Source organism: Coenobita brevimanus, chromosome 67 (genome assembly GCF_032717465.1).
Source record: "Coenobita brevimanus isolate Jiangsu-jjx chromosome 67, ASM3271746v2, whole genome shotgun sequence".
Taxonomy (NCBI): Eukaryota; Metazoa; Arthropoda; class Malacostraca; order Decapoda; family Coenobitidae; genus Coenobita; species Coenobita brevimanus.
Window position 1 is genome coordinate 3,150,188 of NC_137020.1, and position 14,817 is coordinate 3,165,004.

The window sequence follows — 14,817 nt, forward strand, 5'->3', positions numbered from 1 at the left end:
AATTTTGCATGTGAAATGTGTGTCAATAGAAGTAAAAATCCTATGCCTCGCCATTTCAAAATTCAAGAGTTGGAAATTTCACTCCACCCTATTAATCAACAACAAACAGCGTTGAAAAGACCATTAGGCTTGTTGCTGATTACTTTCCTTTGTACTCCTTTATACCCCTTTCTCACCTGGAATACTCAGACAGCTGGGAGCGCCCATGAATTCACACTCTCTCCCCTGCAGTGCAGAACCTCTGCTTATCAAATTTCATTTATCCTCAGAGCTACTAGTCTCTGAAATTCACTTCCTGGGAGCTGCTTCCCACAAACATTTAATCCAGTTTTATTTAAATCCAGTTGTTATAAATATTTTATGAATGAAGGCTGCCTTTAGGCACATGGACTTTTTTTTTAATTCTTTTGTTTTTCCTTCCTACATTCATTGTCTCTTAAAAAATCTTTCTCTAAACCTCTTCCATCTATTAAATTCGATTATTCCCCTGAGCCCACTCTTATTCCTTCCTCCCTCCCCTCTCCCCATTTCCCTCTGCTTCCCCAAACTCCCACCTACACGTCCTGCTCCACTGACTCCTTCATACTAATGCAGTCTTTCTCCCTGGCGTCAGAAGTCCATTACATAATTTGACCTAATAGAGCAGCATGGGAGTTATCACCACCGTCTGCCTAATGCAGCCTTTTCATCCACTGATTAAACTAATTTGATGGTGTTAATAAAGAGCGCGTCGCCGAGCAACGCCACCAATAACACTGACGTAACCCGCACTGCCGGGGGAATGTTGTTGATGGGAAGGAAAATAGAGGCCTCCCTTTGGGCCACTGATACTGTGATTTGTATGCAGCGGGAAACTACATTAACAACATTAGTAGTGAATGTGCAGTATGTTACTGTGGTCTGTATTTGTTTTCAGTGGTGCTATGAAAAAGGCTTTCGACTATGTACAAATCATTTGTGAAATCTGAATTTACTTTCACTGAACTGAATCGAAATTGCTTCCTGTATAAATCAGAACATAAATCAGGAGGTCTGTTTATGCGTGGTGGTGGTCAAGTGATAGAACGTTGCACTGCTGTTGTGAAGGAACCAACAGTAGATTTAACCCGGTTGTGGAAAAGGTTGGAGTGGCGATATGAATTTCATATAGCAACACTAACTACCCTTCCACAAGGCTCACCAAGTTTTAACCACTTCACTAGAAGAGGTCGTTCCTAAGAAGAATAAGATGTAAAAATGTGTTCATTGTGAAGATCTCTCTCTCTCTCTCTCTCTCTCTCTCTCTCTCTCTCTCTGTTTTGCGATAGAGAAAGCTTCAGGCGCTGGGCCACGTATCTTTAGACAAAATATTTTTTTTAGCATACAGCATGTTTAAGTTTCTGTAATCCTTCATTCAGCTGAAAACTCATAATATGATCATGTATGATACTTAAATACCAACACACACAAAGAGAGAGAGAGAGAGAGAGAGAGAGAGAGAGAGAGAGAGAGAGAGAGAGAGAGAAAACGTTGTGGAGACGACTTAAAGTGTTTCCAACATGATACGTTTGGTAAATTCTTCGCGCGCAAGATCTTCAGTACGTGGTCTCGGCAACCAGCAGATATTGTACGATATTCCTTGATAAAGTAGTTCAAGACACTGTCAGAGGCTGGCTTGTTAGGCTTAGTCGAGTGGTAGACTGTTTCTTCCTTTCCTATTTAATTTCCTAGCCCTAGCCCTGGCTTTTCCTGCTAGTTATGGTGGACGTTCTTTTAAGACCCCACACTGCGGCCAAGACAGGTCGTTGAGTAGAGTCTTAATTTTTCTGTGCTTATCTCTAATTAACAGGATAGCAATATGTACCTGGGAACTTCATTCATAGTGACTCCTTGGTATGTGTCAGAGGATGAGGTTCTGCTTTTGTTCGTCTCTCTCTCTCTCTCTCTCTCTCTCTCTCTCTCTCTCTCTCTCTCTCTCTCTCTCTCTCTCTCTCTCTCTCTCTCTCTCTCTCTCTCTCAAGCCTCAGTTTCAGCAACTCTTACTTTTCAGTTTCTCTTCTCTCTCCGATTCCCTTTCTCCTCTAAATAATGTTTTTCTTTTGTTCCCTTTACAGTGGTCATTGACTGCAGCTTTCCTCTGTGTGTGTGCGTGTGTGTGTGTGTGTGTGTGTGTGTGGTGGCAGTCTTGTATTTCATGTACAGCACACACCCAACTACCAGGATTACTCACAGGTGAAGTAATTCTCCTTGTTGTGCTACTGAGGTGAAGTGAGAGAATGTGCATGGACAGATTACACTTTGTGCAATATTCCACCCAAGGTTAGTAACTTGGCTAACCAAACAACATCAGTCGGATGCAGTTAGGGAAAAAAATCAAGCACCTGTAAAAAAAAATAATAATAAAAAATAATGTGACGCATGGAGATACAGTCAAGAATGAAGATTATTTCTCTCTGAGATGCCTGGAAATAGACTGGATGGCATGAGACAAGGGCAAACAGACTGAGGAAGTTGGTACCAGAATTAATCAGTCCTGTGCATGAAAGACTAAGAATGCCAGTTAATTCCAATAGCATAAAGACAAAGTGGTAAGTCTGTGTGCCTTGATGGTACCATATACCCAATGTAATGGGACAGGAATACAAGAGTTTAGAGGAGATGTAAACGTTATAGTAAATGTATTAAGGAAAAATTTTATTCTAAACTGTATGTTAAGATGTTGGAATGGAAAAATTACAGAAACAAGAGATGAATTAGCACAGAAACGAGACAGCATTTGCAATGGGTGGAGATTCAAAGCTCTGTACCCATTACTGCATTCTGTACTGTACTTACAAACTTTTGTAGCTGGATGAATGTGGTAATAGGTAAAGGACTCTGAATCTCGTTCCATCCCAGGTGGTGTCTTGTTTCTATTAATTTTGTTCCTGCATTGTTTCCATCCTCGCATCTTAACAATAATCTCAGAATATTATTTTACTTCCTAGTTATGATCTTTCTTTCGAAGCTCCCTACCAAATACTCATAGAAATTTGCGATATTATTAAACGCTACCACAAACTGCCTTCCCTCGTGTAGTGTTACTCTTTACCCTCTTCATTCACACACTCTTGCTCTTCACTCTCCCACACCTTTCCAGGTGTCGGGAGGCGGTGGCTCAATCGGTAGAGAGGTGGACTGCAGTCCTACCGGACCCTGGTTCAAATCCCTGCTGGGGCAGTGAACAGTTTAACCATTTGAATTCCATAAGATCAGACTTTACTGGTCTACCAGAAGACCCGCCAACATGTCATAAATATACCTCAACTAATACCAATACACCAGTCCTGTATGAGACACATATTCAATAATATTGAATACATGCTAGGGCTGCCCCACTTCAGCGCTAACACCCACCGTCCATATTATGGACGGTGGGTGTTAGCGCCGAAGTGGTGACATGTAGACGTGTATGGTATGTAGGAGGACTACTGGGCCTTGGAAGCAGACTGTGAAGCCTATGCCCAGAGTCGGACAAAAAAAAAATAAATCTTACTTCCATCACTTCCTATAGTCTCATACATCTTTCAAATACACTCTTTCGAACACGCAGTCTCACCTGCTCATCCATTTTCAAACTATTACTTTACAGGAGGCTTCTTTTGTCTGGTTGTGTTGTAGTGCTACATAAACTTATTACACAAGCTCTTGGGATTCGAGAGTGATTCCTGTGTTCTGTTCGACGTGATGTATATATATATGTCTGGTTGCCTGTCTGTCTGACTGACTGTCTTAAGAATAAACGTTATCTAATTTTAGCTAAATGTAGTCTTAAGGTTTCATGTTTTGCATTTTCTGGATCCTGCTTACTCCATTTACTAGGTTAGAGATCGGACTAGGATGATGTTATTGATGCTATCTTCATTATCATTGTCATCTTTCATCATTGTTATTAAGATAACTATTGCTAAAACACGTACTACTGTCGCCTTAATACGATATACTGTGCGTCAGATAAGACTTAAATCATATACCCCAGTTAATGTTGAGAGCAGGTCGAGAAAGGAGAGAGGTAAGGCTGTACATTAAGCTCAGCTGCCATTACGACCACCAGCTCTCGCACTCTCTGGCTCTCTCGCCAGTTTTCCAGCATTTGCAGTGAACAAACCACGCCTCACAAACACAGGCCCAGCAAACTTGGACAAGCTTACGAGCTGGCTGAGCAAAGTAAAACGGAAAACACAGTTCTTGTCTAAATTTTCATTTGAAAATCGTTTACTCTGTTAAATATTTTCCTCTTTCAGAGAACACTACTTTTTAATAACGAATAAATACACACCCCAGCAATCAGTAGAACTATAGTAATCGGGTGACACCTTACAAGGCAAGTTCATTTTAAGGGTCAAGATGAAAAGGGACAGTTGGACCCATTATGATTAGTTTTGGCACATTCATGAATTTTACCTCCATTCAGTTCATTTACACTTTTACCAGGCTCGGCCAAATCAGTTCAACTTGTTCAGGGTCACTCAAGTCACTTTTTTATGCAAGGGAGAAAGAACCAAAGACCAGAAGCCTGTAAGATTGTTCCCTTCACGAAAAAAACAAAACAAGATAACAGAGAGTGAAACTCAAGATTCGTTCATTTCAAGATACTTGGACGCATTGCGTTTGAAACTATGGAGGTCATAGGCAGTAGGAAGTACAGACAGTGGAAGACAGTTCCAGAGTTAACCTGTTGCATACACGAAGGACTGGGAGTAACGGTTAACTCTTGCATTAGAGAGTTGGACAGAAAAGGGATGAGTGTTTGTTGCTAGATGGGTGTTACGCACCAGCCTTAGTGGTGCAGAGATGCAAGCAGTCAGTTCAGAGGAGCAGTGACCAATGTATGTGCGATAGAAAAGAGATAAAGATGCAACAGTGCGGCAAAGACACAGAGGTAGATGGGGGCCAGTAAGAGGAGGAGAGTTAATGTGATGAAAAACCTTTAATCCACTTTGTTGAGAAGAACTGTATGCAGGGAACCTCCCAACACATGACAGCTATACTCTACGCGGGGGCAAAGGATACCTGTGTATAAAGTTAAAAACTACAAAGGGTTAAAAAAAAAAAAAAAAAACACGAAATTGGCTTAGCACTCCTATGTCTTGGAAGGAAATTGTATGAGAGGTAATGTGATCATTCCAAGAAAAATCCCAAAAGGATGAAACCACAGGTATGTTTAAAGATGATTCATGATTGAATTGGATATTGTTAAAAATTAGAGGATACTCCCGCGGAAGATTCTGATCCAGGGTTGGCTTTAAGACAATTGGACCAATTGCTCCCAACTGGGCCTCGAGCCTAAGGGGACCCTGCGCTAGGGTCCTAGGGTTGACTAATCTATTCTAGTCTTGTCAAGTACACACAACAACCCATTGCAACATTCACCTTGCAAGTTTTACAGACAACTATGTGCTTTTCAAAGATGATTTACGTGTTTTGTTTGTTTACTTGTAGGCTTACATGTATGGAATTTTATATTAAAATGTAGCTTTGATCTCTTTGGTCCATTAACTCATATGCACCATTTAAGCACACATATTGATTGTTTTCCATTCTACCATAGAGATATAAAGTCTACTGTAGACTTTATTAATATCTCTATTATTCTAAAGACCTTGGCTGTGAAACTGGGGGCCCCACCAAAAATGTTTCCAAATGGGCCTCGCAGCTCCTATGGTCGCCCTGTTCTGATGGGTTGAAAGATGTAAGAACTAAGTTTTTGAAGCATTAAAATAACAAGATTACACTTACCCCACTCAGATATATCAACCAAGTCAGACTTTAGATGTGCCATAGCCTCATCCCTTGTTTGTTGAAGTAACTGCTGAGATGGATGCTGTGGGAAGCGAATGGAAAGAGGAGTGAAGTCATCAGCGTATGAACGGATAGGGTTAGATGTACAACTTGGGTCACTGATGAACGGAAAGAAGAGACTTGGTGATAGGACAGAACCCTGAGGAACACCACTATTGATAGCTCTATGAGAGGAACGGTGGCCATTTACAATTGCAGCTATAGAATGATCAGAAAGGAAGCTAGGCATGAAAGCACAGGAAGAAAGAAACTGTAAGAGGGCGGTTTGAAAATAAAAGATTTATGCCAGACTCGATCGAAAATCTTAAGATGTCAAGTGCAATGGCAAAGCTTTCACCAGTCCCAGAATGAAGATGACCTTGAGTCTGAAGGTGTATGAGAAGATCGCCACGGGAGCGTCCTTTTCAGAACCTGTACGGACGGTTATGAAGAAGGTTGTGATAGGAAAGGTGTTTTAAAATTTTTGTCATGTCTATTCAGGGTATTCACAGCTAGGTGGACTATTTGATCATTCCACATTCGGTCATATTACCTATTTTAATTCATGCTCATTCACTCTAGTACTTGTTTAATATTTCAGAAATTAAAGTTTATCAGTGTAAAACATTTTCCACTAGTTTAGGATCTATGGGGTCACTTAATGCCCAGCAGGTCGGAATAGATCAGCACAGGCTGAAAAAGATCATGCTTAAAAGTCACATACAAAACGTCAACACAGTCCTTGGATTGGCCTTAGAAATCTATCAGCTCTTTATGGGAGTTTAGATCCCTTTAGGTCCATGAGTTCTGTCTGCCAGCTCACATGTTATGCGTCTAATGACATTTTCCAAATATAATCCGTATCAGTGAAATCACTTTGTAAATATGTAGATTCAGATCTTTCAGAACTGAGTAAATGGGCTGGATGGACTGGGATTGTGAGTATTGGTGAGTCATAAATTTAATCACTGTCTTGGCCGAGATTCGATCGCAGGCCCTCGCGCTTCATATGCGCGCACGTTGCCACGGAGCCAAAGAGAGGATCCCCGCATTGTTCTTAGGCAATGCTGGCGTTTATACACCCCACTACATCCCTCTTTTATCCCCTTGGTGATTAGTTTGGTAGGTTTCGTATACACAAGGTAGCGTATCATCGGAGGCCACCTCGGGGAGGCTGCGGACCACACCGAACAGCCCATCCCCGGGATGCAAGGACAGGGACGCTGTCAGCTAACCAAGGAACAACATCAAATTGCCAACCAAGCCTCGCCTCACATCCCACACCGCTGCAAACCAATGTAATAACTGAAATGAAACTTAACAAAATAAACAATGTCCTGGCCAAGATTTGATGTCAGACTCCTGGGCTTCATACGCGCGCACGTTACCACTGAGCCAAAGAGAGGATCATCGCTTTGCATTTAGGCAACGTGGGCTTTTACACATCCCATTACAGAGAGAGAGAGAGAGAGAGAGAGAGAGAGAGAATGTACATACATACATACATAATTAACTTCAACAGTACGATGGAGTATTTCCACTTTTACCTGGTCTACCATCATCTGATTTTATTTACGTAAGAAAAGACATCTGAAGGCGTCAGTGATGGCTACATATAACCAGTTCAGTTCCAAAAGTCTTTCCTGTGCTGGATAAATGTATCTGGCGATGTTAAGAATCAGTGAAAAATTACGCCATCTTAGCGGAGGAGTTATGTTGTGAATATTATTCTCACAATATGATTTGCAGACTCATTGAGATGATTTACGTTTATCATTGTATATTATTGCCTCATACCGATGTGCACGGTATGTTTGATTAAACTAAATAAAAAAAAATGTTTATTCAGGTGAAACAGCAACAGAGATAAGATTAGCTCGATGACACGGTGGACCAAAAACTGACTTGAAGGTATTAGAAGCCATTTTCAGAAACGAATCTGCTGTGACAGAACTCCATAAGGACATCCAGAAAGTATCAATTGGGAGGTTTTAAACATGGCGACACAGTGTAGGTAGAGTTCACTTCATGCCTTGACGACGTTTTCAAGAATTTAGTTGAGACGCCAGAGAAAATGGCCACCCCAGTGTGGATATAGGTTGGTAAAGGAACAAAGATGGTGAGTGAGCGAGAAGTCTGTAGAGGAATTTTTGACTGCAACTTTTCCTCAACTTTATATGCACATGCACATCTATGCTCACGTCATCCAACCTACTCATGATCCCACTTAAGTGATCCTGTGGCAGTTGTCTGATCACTCTCAGATCTGATAATGTGGAATGTAGGGCCTGAGAGCATTCTGGGGACGAAATTCGTTTCCCCATGAATGATTCCCCCATTGCTCTCCTCTGGCAGACAAGTAGGCCTCCTTCACTCCGATGTTCTTTTTATCTGTGTTAACTGTTAGGCGCCATGTATGCAAGAATGATGCGGTTTTTTTCTCGATAATCTCTATCGTGGCCAACCACCCATCACCACCACTGTTCATCCCGCGAACTCCTACATACTCATCACAACCGTTTCTGCTCTCCTGTGTTGGATATAACACTAATGACTCCATTTGCTCTACAGTGCCAATATTAACTCTGTATACTTATTAATTTGTTAAGTTTCATTTCAGTTATCACATCTCTCTCTCTCTCTCTCTCTCTTTCTCATTACATATATATATATATATATATATATATATATATATATATATATATATATATATATATATATGTGTGTGTGTGTATGTGTGTGTGTGTGTGTGTGTGTGTGTGTGTATGTGTGTGTGTGTGTGTGTGTGTGTGTGACAGTTACCTGTTGTTTTAATTTGTCAAACAATGTGAAATCTCGACACCCTCAGTACCACAACGTTTAATTTATAGTTAATAATCTCTACTACCAGACGACTTAACTCAACTATGAGAGCCATCTGCTGGTGATGGAGCTGATGAAAGTCATCTCTTAGCCCGTCAGCTCGAATTTCTATCGAAGTTGGACGAAATCTATTGAAAGTATATAATACCGGAGACGCATTTTGGTTGAAGATGTAAAATATTTTACTAAGCAAATACAAAATCTGTTATGTTTTGCGTTATCAGTTCGGTGATGTGGAACCCCCAAACTGTGAAGGAATTAAATGTTTGGAACTGTACGTGTGAAGAAAGTGTACTGTAGCTTTAAGTTACACAATAATGAGGGGAAAAAACAGAGTAGATTACCGGCCTTCGACTCTGGTAGCATTCCAGTATAGAAAAAATATCCACCCGCTACTTACACATTGAAATCGATGCGTTCACAGTACATAACATTCACCCCGTCTGGCGCCTTACACCACTAGACCACCAAACAATTACACTGCACACAAGTGCTCTGACGGTGCAGAATTTTTGGCATTCACTTGTATGACCATACTTGCTAATTATTAATCAGTTATATGATGCCGTCGGCGTGTTAATTATACGAACACGGAAAAATACTGCTTTCTGCTTTACTTAACTCTTAATACCAGTTGATCTCGTGTTAATATGTATATTTACAGTATACAGAATGACATCATGGCTGGAGCAATGCAAGCTTCCATTACGGGATATATTACTTTCAGCAGCATCTGTAGTACATTTTCTAATTCTAAAGAGCACACATGTAATAAACCAATTACAAAAACTGCCTAGTGTTCATCCTTCAAAAAATATAACTCATTCACGAATAAATTCGCACCCTATGATGTTTACCGAAATCATGGGTAATAATTTCCAAAATTCATGCTAAGTCTTCTATTTTTCCTCCAGACAAACCATGCAGTGGCAAAAAATGTCTTATATCTGCAGTGTGTCTGATGGCCCGGCCACAACGAGGTTGGTAGATCCTCAACGATCTTCCCCCTTCTCCTATTTTTTTTTTTTTTAATGGTGGACAGGCGGGGAGACGCGGAACACCGGTACAGAAATAGGTATTTTTATATATAATCGCCGAAGCTCCAAGGCGCAAGGATCGCTTTTATCACCTGGGCTCAGTTTTTGATCCTTCTTTACCCTCTCTCAGGGTATAAATGATCCAACATCGAACCGCAACTGGGTGAGGAGGATTACAGAGCGAGTGTGTGAAGACAGAGCCAAGCCACAGTGTCTGGAGGGTCTCTTCCTCCGCACACCGCACCCACTTGCGGCCTTAAGGTGTTTTTGTGGTGGTGCTGAGTTGACTGGGAGGAGTCCTATGTTGGCCACAAAGGGATTACATAGTGAGTGTGAGAGACGTAAGAAATGGTTCTCTATACAGTACCATGGTCACCACTACCACCACCACGAGCCACACACGTCCTCATATTAAAAACTGTTACTAAAAATCATGGTGTACAGCTAATGGTTTACTGACTCTGAATTTCACATATACATATACTCCATAAGTCAGTAACTGAACACTGAGCAAGAACAGGGAGATGGATTTAGTACCACACTAAAACTTACAAAAATATCAGAACTGTTGTAAAACAATGAGTAATAATGTAGATTCAAACGTGTTTCACAGCACCTGGAAATGCAATTTAAATTTGCAAATGGTAGACGAGAATAATTAAGTGGCGGTTGTTGCTGAAAATACTGTCGAATATGCCTTTAGATCCACTGCAGGTCCTGATCATTTCGTCGAAAGGAAAATGATAGCTAAAATTAACCCCGTCCCATTCTAGCAAAGTATGAATGGGGAGGGTTGTTTGTAGGAAGAGTGATTGGCTGTTTCAGAGCCTGTGTATATCATCAGTAATATTGACAGGGTATGAGCATATGCTACAATATGAATGTGCATACCACCTCCATCAGCTTTAAATATTTGCCCCAGCAAAGGCTCGAACTCTAGATTCAGGGCACTGGAATCACGAAATGAGTATCCTAACCATCGAGCCATCTCAGCTCCCTAGCAGAAAGAAATGATATTTGCTCACTACACAAGATTTTAAAAAGATTCAAGTAAGAGTTGTTTCCCACAGTATTTCTTTCTTTCTTCCCTGCCTTCCCCTACTCTACTCTTTTCCCTCCCTTACCCTCCTCCTGTCTTGTCTCTGTATACTTTTCCCTCCCTTACACTCCTTTCTTGTCCCTCTCATTCCATTCCTCACTTCTTTCCCTACTTCCCGTTATCCCTCTTCTTCCCGATAAAGAGAAGTTCTTTTTGCTTCCCTTTATCGTCATCTCCTCTCTTTCCCATTCTTCCTTCATCTTTTTATATTGATTCACCTGCATGGCTGATTTCGTACTTTCCATTCCTGATACATAATCTTCCTTATGTTTCATCTTCTACTTCTCCTCCTCTATCTCTTCTTCTTCTCTTCATCTCTCCTTCACTTTTTCTCTTTCTCCTTCTGCTCGCCTGCCTCTCCTCTTCATCTCTCCATCGTTCGTCCAGGGATGGTCATCATCCATCTGTTCTGTTTCACACCTCCCTCCACTTCTTCCCCTGCTCACCACCCTCTTTTCTTTCTACTTCTCATCCCTTCCTGCGTTTCCTCTCTGCTTTCCTTTCTTTTTCCCTCTACTCTTTATTTCACGACTCCTCTGTCTTTCCCTCTCGACCGTTATTCCTTTTCAACCTCACCTCTTCTCTTCCCTAATCTCCCATCGTTTCTTTGCAGCATTTTACTTTCTTTTTATTTCGATTGCTTGAACTTTGCATATTTATTTTCTTGTAGTGAAAAAAAAAAAATCTCATAATCATTTCTTCCTCTCCTCCTCTCTCTTCCTCCCCCCTCTTTCCTTTACCCTACTCGTCTTGCTCTCTTGCCACTGCTCCCCCTCTCATGCACACAACCCCACTGCACTCAAACACAGCCTAAGCAAACCGAGTTGTCACTGCTCCATCCATCTCACCATACCTGCCCCCTAAGACCAAACCCAACACTAATTTGCAATGCTGACTTAGCGAGACATCCTTAAGCTGAAGGGACGCTGAGACTTTCAGTATCGTGACGGATATTTGTATTGTTGCTACCTCCTGACAATTTTTTAAGAAAGTATAATCCTTCCATAACAACGAACTTTTTTCTGTTCTGTTCACGCAGACTTCAAACGATTTAGCTTAGGACGACGCCCTTATTCGAAAGAACACTCTCTTGCCGTGGCGAAAGAACTTCTGTATCCCAATTCCTACTGTTCAAAATTATGACAATGAAATCGACTGAAGATCCGGAATGCCATGAAAGGCATTTTGCAAATAAGTTACATTATGGACAGGAATTTATTTTTGTGTCAAACAGATGGATAAATCATCCTGATACCTTCCTTTTCCTAACGTTTATATTAGAAATTTGAAGTCGAACAAAATTCATGTAACACAGGAATACTGGCAGTTAAATGAAAGGATTATGGTCGGTGTCACATGGAAAGATATGTAGAGACTTTCTTGTAAGCAGAGAGAAACGAAGGAGTGTCACCTCACAACAAAAGTATGCCAACCATTCTACAGATCTCTTTCTGAAATACATCACACCTTTCAGCGCGGATTCTATTGTTGCTTAATGCACAATCATTGGCCATAAAAGTAAAACCTCAGTTTGGTTTCATAAAGCAATAATTTTTTGCTGAGGCTAGTCTACTTGTGTACACTATTATGTAATTACCCAAGGAAGTTATTTGGACGAGAATTAGCAGACAAATAATTCAAAAAAAGATCAAAGGAAGTTATTCAGACGAGAATTGGCAGACAGATAATTCAAAAAACGATCAAAGGCAGCCTTTTTTCCTCTTTATTTTATTATTTGCTATGGACACACCTATATTATTAAGATACCTATCACATATTATATTCTTACACTGAACAATACCCGGAAGTCAAGGGGGTTACAAGAAACATTTTGTTGGTATGGACGGATCTAAGTATTTTATTGACAGTAATACCAGATGGTATCGTTTGAGTGTGAAAATTACATATAGTCGAACATGTAGCACTCCCATGGTGGATGGAAAGCTGATGACAGGGAGTGCTGAAGCTCCCGTTTCATCAGCCTGACCTGACCTGAACTTTTTCAGTGTTTCAATAACACAGAAAGTAGGCGGGCATGCTCTCCAATACAAGTTTCTCTAACTGTCAACACCAGACTACATGCACAGTACACACTACACTTCCTTTTCCAAAATTCAAGGGAAATTTATGACTACCGAACACAGTGCCTCGGAGTCCCCAGGGGAAGGGGGGGACCATAAATGCCCCCACCTACCTCCCCTCTCCCGGTGACGACTTGAGCTGCCTGGAACCACTGTCTGACACACTTCCTCTTCATTTTTGCAACATTCGCGGCCTTTCCTCTAACTTTCTCTCTGTTGAACACCACCTCTCCTCCTCTAAACCTCACCTTCTCCTCCTTATCGAGACTCAGCTGTCTGAGGCAACTAACAGCAAACCCTTTTCTGTATCCTCCTACTTTCTCTGTACTCATTTCAAACCCGAAGGTGGATGTTGTGTATATGTACGCAACGACCTATCTTGCTCTCGTGTTCCTGAACTTGATTCTTCTGAATTCTATACTCTCTGGCTTCGGCTCTCTTGTCATTCTCTGACCAAATATGTCTGCGCTGTATAATTATCTCCTAATTCTACTGACTATCAAAAATTCTTCGACTATCTCACTATGATGGAACATATTCTATCTATTTCTCCTTTCTCAGAAATCTTCATTCTAAAAGATTTCAATGTTCACCACCACTTTTGTCTCTCCTCTCCTTTCACTGATCCACCTGGTGAACAAGCCTACATCTTTTCTATCCTTAATGACCTAGAGCAGCTTGTACAGCACCCTACCCGTATCCCTGACTGCCTTGGAGAGAGCTCCAACATACCTGACCTCTTCCTTACAACTAATCCTTCTGCTTACAGTGTTAATATTTTCTCTCCATTGGGCTCCTCCGATCATAACCTTATTACCTTAACCTGTCCTATCACTCCGGTACAGCCTGTGGACCCTCCAAAGAAATGTCATCCGTGGCACTTTGGAGCTGCGGATTGGGAGGCCCTCAGGGAGTACTTGTTTGCTTTTCCCTGGAATGATTATTGCTTCCATGGCCGGGAGCCATCTGAGTGTGCCTTGCGCATTACAGAGGTTATTCTCTCGGGCATGGAAGCATACATTCCCTTCTCATATCCTTTGACTAATGCAAGAAAGCCTTGGTTTAATCACGCTTGTTCTAATGCTGTCCGTAACAAGGAGAGGGCCTATAAAAGGTACCGGAGCCAACCCACCCCTGAATCACATCTTTTTTATGTTTCTGACCAGAATCGTGCTAAGTATGTTCTTCGCTTCATCTGTACTAAATGCTCTCAACTCTTCAACTCGAATTCTTCACACTCCTTCTGGCACCTTGCCAAAAACCTTTCTAACAACTTTACCTCATCATCCTTCTCTCCTCTTTTCTACACTGATGGCACTGTAACTATTTCTTCTACTGATAAAGCAGATCTCTTTGCTCAGACTATCTCTTCCAATTCCACCTTAGACGATTCCGGTGCTGTTCCTCCATCACTTCCTGCCTCTGACTTCCTCATGGCTGACATTAAAATTTCTTCAGCTGATATGTTCTCTGCCATCACAGGCCTCAGCCTGATGGGGTCCCTCCTGTTGTCCTCAAGAACTGTGCTTCTGTGCTTACACCCTGCCTAGGTAAACTCTTTTGACATTGTCTTTCAACTTGTACCTTTCCTTCTTGCTGCAACTTTGCTCTCATTCAGCCAATCCCAAAGAAGGATGACCATTCCCAACCCTCTGACTATCGTCCAATTGCTTAAACACCCTCTGTCTCAAAAGTTTTCGAGTCAGTTCTCAACAGAAAAATTTTAAAGCATCTTTCCTATCACAGCCTTCTTTCTGAGCGTCAGTATGGGTTCCATTAGGGACGCTCCACCGGCGATCTCCTAACCTACCTTTCAGACTCCTGGTCATCCTCCTTTCAGGACTTTGGCGAAAGCTTTGTCGTTGCACTTGACATCTCAAAGGCTTTCGATCGAGTCTGGCACAAATCTTTAATTTCCAAACTGCCCTCTTACGGTTTC